Below are 7580 nucleotides of genomic sequence, written 5' to 3'. Positions count from 1 at the left end.
ACTTTTAAAATGTATTACACTACAGATGACAAAATACATGCTTTAAAAAGTAATTTGTAATGTATTTTTTTGGATTACACAACTTTTGTAACTTAAAGCTACACTGTGTAACTGTTTTAGTTTATTCTTAGCTAAAAACACTTAGTTCTTTCAAAAATATATGTGCTCATTAATGTATATTTACTTCTTTCAAGTAATAAAGTAAGTATTCTCGTAAGTTTATAATATGCCATTGAAAATACATACGGGTGAGGGGTTTGAATGCGGATCGCCATGTTGCCCCTCCATCTTGAAAGTACATTAGCTAAAGAGGGACATACCCGTAAATTCAAGCTTCGCCTTTTGCGTTTTAACACTCGATGGCACCGTGTGGAATGTGGACGAGGTCGAACTGGAAGCCTTGTTAATCTTGGACTAAATCGGCCACCGTAGGAGTTCAAACAAAATCGGAATTGAGAAGAACAGAAACTAAAATTCACTGGATGGTCATATACCTTTTAACCGCTAGATGGGGGAAAATATCACACAGTGTAGCTTTAATCTAAATACTAAATACACAAAGGGAGCACCAAACAGAACTTGGTTTTCCTCTGCATATTATTTTAAATAACCACTTTTCCACAATTTTTCTTGAAGCAAAAAAAATGCATACAATCTTAGAAAAAAAGATCAAATATATATTGATGCTCAAGAAGGCAACACTAAGATTTGGGGTGTGTAAACTCTTTTGAATTGGATGAACAGGGTAAATTGTACTTATTTTGTCATCTGGGAAACTTAGTTATTAGGCTCTGAAGGGCAGTACTAAATGAAAAAATATGATCTTTAAACAAAAACGCACGTTAGAAGCAGAAGTGTGTGCGTTGATCTGAGCCTCATTGGTCTGTCACCGCTCGTCAATGTCAAAATATTTGAGAAAACCAATCAAATCAGAGTAGGTGGCTTTATGTTCACACAGAAGCTGCTGAGGCGGAGCGCGAATTTTAGCAGCAGGACTCGACGTCAAGTGCGACTTATGTAAGTAGCTAAACTAAACATTTCATATTTGACAGCTGCTTCTTTGTTGAACTGTTAAACAAATGACAAAAATATTCAGGCAAATTAATTAACTTTTGTCTAATTTCACCATTTTGAATTGAAATAGGCCTATGTAATGTCATTTTTAATATAATTAACAAACAAGACATATTAACAAAGCCGTTTTCTTCAGATTAGGCCTAAGATTAATAGTAATGAATGTGTGTATATTGTAAATTAGTATAATTCCATTTGTAACATTCAGAAAAAAAAAGCTTAGCTTTTTTCAGCCTGTATTGGGCATAAGATTAGTAATGAATGTGTGCATATTGTGAATAAATTTAATACATTTAGTTACCTAGTTTTCCTGTTAGCCTTCAGTAAATTAACATGTCTACAAAAATTATTCATAAAACATAAATATCAGTTAAACATATGTTTAACTGTCTTCACTGACAAAAATGGAAAAAACGTTATCAGTCATATCTGCCCACTGACATGGTTTTCGAGCTATTGTTATCTAATTTGTTGGTGTTCAGAACATCTTAAAATGCACATATGTAGATCATGGAAATCTAAATTTTCTCAGGTGAGCAAGCCCACAAACCCCCCTAACTACCTCACATTTGGGATCTCAGTGATTATAAACCTGCCTACATTGTATGATTAAGGGATAAGCTACAATATGGTCATGCAGAATTAGGCATTAATATTTGCGTAATAATAAATACCCAATATCCTAATATGCATACTAATAAGCTACTAGTTAATAGTTAGAATTTGAGCCTAAACTAAAGTGTTACCATTTTTTTCCCCATACCCTCACTGGGGGCTGAGCCCCCCTAAAATGAAAATCCTAGAATCACCCCTGATCACAATTCTCAGAAAAGAAGTCAGATTTGTGAGATAAAAAGTCGCAATTACCTAAACACAAGACTTAAAATGAAAGACAGACATTCAAGGGTATGTACATTTTTGAATGTGGCAATTTGTATAAATTCAGTCATTTTGTCTTGTGGATAATATGTAAACATCTATTATGTGAAATAGCTTATTCAGGTCAGTATTAAATAAAAATAACATACAATAGTTATCCCTAAAATGTTGCATATTCTGCAAGGGGTTTGAAACTTATGAGCAGAAATGTATTTTAGGATGTTTTTGCAGTGTCAGAGCCTGAGAATCACCAATTGCTGCTCACATGAATTGCCCGTTACAGTTTACATTAATGTTTAACTTAAATAAATTACTGTAATTTGATTACCACCAATTTAAAATGTAACTGTAATGACTCAAATGACCCAGTTACTCAAATTTTGTATTTTAAATACGTTACAAAGTTACTTGTATTTCGTTACTCCCCAACCAGGTTTATTCAGCAGCATATCTTACATGCTCATAGCAATGTTCCTTCATATAGGCAGTGGTGATGTTCGGTTCACAGAATCAAACTGAATCGAACTTTAGTTCTGGGTTGATGATGCAAGACGGACATCCAAAGTAGCACTCACACCGTGTAGCGCAGCACCGAATGAGCCAATAAGCATGTCCAGACTGGTTACTGAACACAGGAACAGGCTCAAAATAAAACAAATAATAAAAGAGCAGACTTAAAAATAACCAACTTCGCTCTAACTGTCAATGTTTTCCAAGCATAACTGGCTCATTCGGTTCTTTTGAGTCGGACATGACCAAAAAGCAGTTTGTTCTGTTAATTTCCAACTAGTTCTTTGGTTCAATAAATTATCTGGACATTTTTATTGGCTCATTCGGTGCTGCATGCGCAAGGAGTGTGTGTTACTTCGGATGTGTGTCTTGTGTAGGGTGACCACCCGTCCCGCTTTGCGTTGTACCGCACAGCATTTTCACCCCTTGTCCTGCACGTCGCATATTGACAAAATGTCCCGCATTTTCATCAGTCTGTTGGTTTTTAATTATCATATTAAGAAAACATGCATTCGTTCTTTTGCCTTTTTAAGAAAGCATTTCATTTATTCTTTTTGTGGCATCGTTTTTCACATAGACATATTTAACAACGCTTCGTCAGAAGTAACATCCCGCCTTTCACAAATACAACAGCCGTTTTTAAAATCCTATCCAATGGTTGAAAAGAAACGAGTAAACACGGTCACTAGTAGGTTGTGACGGCTGTCAATCAAAATGTGGAGCGGTGATTCGTTCCATGTAGAAAACGAATGGATAATTCGGTAAATTGGTTATATTCTTAATATATAATATAATATATAAGACTGTCAATGAACTAATTTCATGTTGCTTTATATTTTATTTGTTCATTATTGGACTTGGTCAGATCTGATGCCTGCTGCCTTTGGGCTCCGTGATGTTGAATTAAAATGACATGTAAAATGTTACATTGTGATGTAATGGTGTTTTCTGGAAGGGACAGAATACATATGTTTTTATTAAGTTAGATAGACATTGTGTAACAGTTTCAGGTTATGTTTTAGTGTCGGTAACATGTCCCACATTGTCCCACACAAACTTAGTAATTGTCCCACATTTGGTTTGTTTGATGGTGGTCACCCTAGTCTTGTGCCATCAACCAAGAACTTCAAAGTTTGATTCAGTGAACTGATTCGACCAGTTATCAGCTTAAATGAAAGACTCGCCCTCTAATCGAACATCAAGTCCATACTTGCTCTGCAGCAGCAGTGTAGCAGATTTAGTCCACCAAGACCAAAAACATATTTATTTCCATGTTCACTTTTATGCCTTGTAAACAATGGCTTCTCCAGGAAATGTTTAATAGGATGGCCGAGGCACATTAAAAATGATTTAAAAAAAACGTTCAAATATTATTTCAAGAATCTATTTCTACTTGATCTAACTATTAAAAATGTATTTCATGTATTTATTTATTTGTTTTACTTGGAGGAAACCAGCTAATTTAAATGTTGCCACATAAAGCACAATATTTAGGTTATCTATGTTATTTATGTAGCATTAAAGGGATAGTTCACCCAAAAATGAAAATTCTATCATCATTTACTCGCCCCCATGTTGTCCAAAACGGTATGAATTTCTTTCTTCTGCTGAACACAAAAGAAGATATTTTGAAGAATATGGGTAACCAAACAGGTGATGGGCCCCATTGACTTAGTATGGGGAAAAAAATACCATATAAAATCAATGGGGTCAATCAACTGTTTGGTTACTGACATTCTTCAAAATATCTTCTTTTGACATATCTTCAAAATATTTTGAGATGAACGATCCCTTTAACTGTTCAGTGAAATGTCTTTTGATTTTAAACCATATTTGACACTTCAGACGCCCCATTCCCCTGTGGCGAAAAGCTAATATATCTTATTAAATTAAGAGAATTCATATAATTGAATAAATCCTACTTAATAAAACACAAGACTACAGTTACAGAAAGTGAAAGAGAAGGAAATTCTAAATAAACAAATATAGCTGAATTTTGATGTAAAAATATTTAGTCCACATTATTGGTTTTCTGTGATATATTCTACATTGTTGTTTCAAATTCAGTTGATTTATGATTCTTTAAAGATATTTTTGTATATATTTGCAGATTTATATTTTTTTTATTGCAATGACATGACAATGGGATTTAAGTATCTAAGCTTTTTTCTCCTGTTTTACAATTTCACACAAACAATTATATTACAAATGATATTATCAGCATAACAATTTGACAGGGTTTTGTAAAATATGGCCTACAAGGTTACCAAAATTGACGAACATAAAAGTTGAAGGTTTTTCTTACCCAAGACAGATAGATGAGTTCTTCCGTTTCCATACCGGTACTGAGAGCCTCCGCCATGTACATAATTTTGTCTTTCTTCAATTGCACAGTAGTATATTCCCTCATCAGAGACACTGACATTCTCTATGTGTAGATCATGGGAGTTACTGGAGCGGTTGTGCACAAAACTGAAACGTGGAAACGGCCCCTGGAACATTTCTGAAGCATCTATTAACAGAGATGGCTGATGCTCATGTGAGCAGTTTCTCAACCAAACAATGTGTGATCCAAGAGGAATATCACAGTCACAGTAGAGAGTGATGTTGTCTCCTGCTTTAACTCTCATGTCCACTTCTGTCCCAAACACTCTCTGGTGTTCACAGAACAAAACACCTGCAAAAGCAAATGTACGAATAAAAGATTGTCAATCAAATCAATATATGTCATAAAAATGCAAAATAACAGTTGAAAAAACATCATAATGGACTTACACACAAGTGTGACGACTATTGCTCGCTCCATTTTAGTGACTGATGAGAACAAGGGTCGCTGACTGTGATGGGAGGGATTTCTGCTAAAAAGCTTTCACACACTTAAGAGGTTGGGGATTTTTTCATTTGCATGGATTGAGGGTTTTATCAAATTCAGTAATATTTGAATTACAGCATTCTAATCTGGTTGTAAACTCAAAGAAAGTTTGATATTGTAAAATTGTCATTTTGATATTGTAAAATTGTCATTTTGATATAAAGTGATCATCATTAACATTTTACCAAGTATCAAATGTATTGTTATTTTCAGCGCATCACAGGTCAGGTGTTCCATACAGTTCATATCTAACTGAAGGTGAACTGATATGATCTAACTGGCGACATGTTGAGGTTTAACTGCCATTATAAAAGCCTTTAGAAGAATTTCAGGGGTATCAACATTCAAGCAGGCCATAACAGGAAACCTATAGTCACATCCTGTTACATCGATCACATCTACCACCCTGTGCATTTTAATCACCTCTTGCTTCAAAAAAGGTCATAATGTTTATTTTGGCCTGTAAATGCCTCTATAAAGTAATATATTTGCTTTTGGCATATATTGCTCCGATAAGATGTATGTAATCCCCCCCAACCCCCCATAAACAGCCCCTAACCACATATTTTTCCATTCAGGTTTGTCATCTAAACATATGAAGCTATGAATCTAAAGGTTGTGGTTTTCCTGTTTCCACATAATTACATTTAACATGCTTGCTTGAGTTGTTAGGAAAAAAAATATTTCTGTAGGATAAAAATATGCAATTGATTACTCATGTTTGTTAACACTGGAAAAATCTGTGGTTAAAAAAAAACCCATCAAAGAATGATTTACCACTTTACAAGAACATCATCAAAACATACTGGAAACCCCCTTTTTGACTGCATCAAAATGTCTAAAATTAGTTCGAAAAAAGCAGAAGACTTCCTACTATAGCTGTGTCTCATTTCAAAGGCTGTGTCCTCCGGAGGTCGCATTTGTCAGTCGCATACATCATCAAGGAAGTCCTACTTCAGAAAAGTAATCATTATAAACTTGACTGGGATTCATTGTGACATGCAAATTGTTGTAATTTCCTTATGACTTTGGAATGTACACTGTAAAAAAATTCAGGTCTCCAATTGAACATTTTCTAGTGACCGATCACATCTACATTTTTCAGTTGGCCAAATTGAATTTCTGTGATTTGATGCAATTTAATTCAATTAAAAATCAAGAAATTCAATTTGGCCAACTAAAAAATTTAGATGTGATCGGTCACTAGAATTTCTTTTTCTGAAAATTCATTTAGAAAACCTGATTGTTTTTTTTTTTACAGTGTAATGGTTACTTTACAGAAATGAGGCGGCCTTTATGCGGCCGAAACTGAAACTCAATATGACCCAGAACTGATAAATCAGAACCATCTGACCTATATAAACAACAAACCATAGTTTGTTTTTGTATACATGACATTTAAGTAAAGGGTTATGACACTATAAAAAAAAAACCCTGCTGAAATAGGGACTTTCATGACACTTTAAAATAGAAATGCTACCAAAGTGGTTTCTCATTGAAAACAATACAGCAGTCATTAGACAACAACAAAGAAATGAATAAAAAATGTAGATGTTATCAAAAATTCCATACATCCAAATTAGATCATATTAACATACACTATATTGCCAAGTAAAGTATTGGGACGCCTCTTCAAATAATTGAATTCGGGTGTTCCAATCACTTCCATGACCACAGGTGTATAAAATCAAGCACCTAGGCATGTCTACAAACATTTGTGAAAGAATGGGTCACTCTCAGGAGATCAGTAAATTCAAGCGAGGTACCACCATGATAGGACCTGTGCAATAAGTCCATTAGTGACATTTCCTCACTACTAAATATTCCACAGTCAACTGTTAGTGGTATTATAATAAAGTGAAAGCAATTGGGAACAACAGCAACTCAGTCACAAAGTGGTAGGCCACATGAAATCACAGAGCGGGGTCAGCGCAGGCGAACAGAAGTTCCAACTTCCTGCAGAGTCAATAGCTACAGACCGGACTCTAGAGCAGTGGAGACGTGTTCTCTGGAGTGAAGAATCATGCTTCTCTGTCTGGCAATCCAATGGAAGAGTCTGGGTTTGGCGGTTGCCAGGAGAACAGTACTTTCCTGACTGCATTGTGTCAAGTGTAAAGTTTGGTGGAGGGGGGATTGTGGTGTGGGGTTGTTTTTCAGGGGTGTGGAGGAATTTGACTGACCTTGACTAACCTTAACCCGATAGAACACCTTTGGGATGAATTAAAGCAGAGACTGCGAGCCAGGC

Source organism: Gobio gobio (genome assembly GCF_949357685.1).
Source record: "Gobio gobio genome assembly, chromosome: 3".
In the NCBI taxonomy this organism is placed as follows: domain Eukaryota; kingdom Metazoa; phylum Chordata; class Actinopteri; order Cypriniformes; family Gobionidae; genus Gobio; species Gobio gobio.
Note: the sequence above shows the minus strand (reverse complement) of the source record.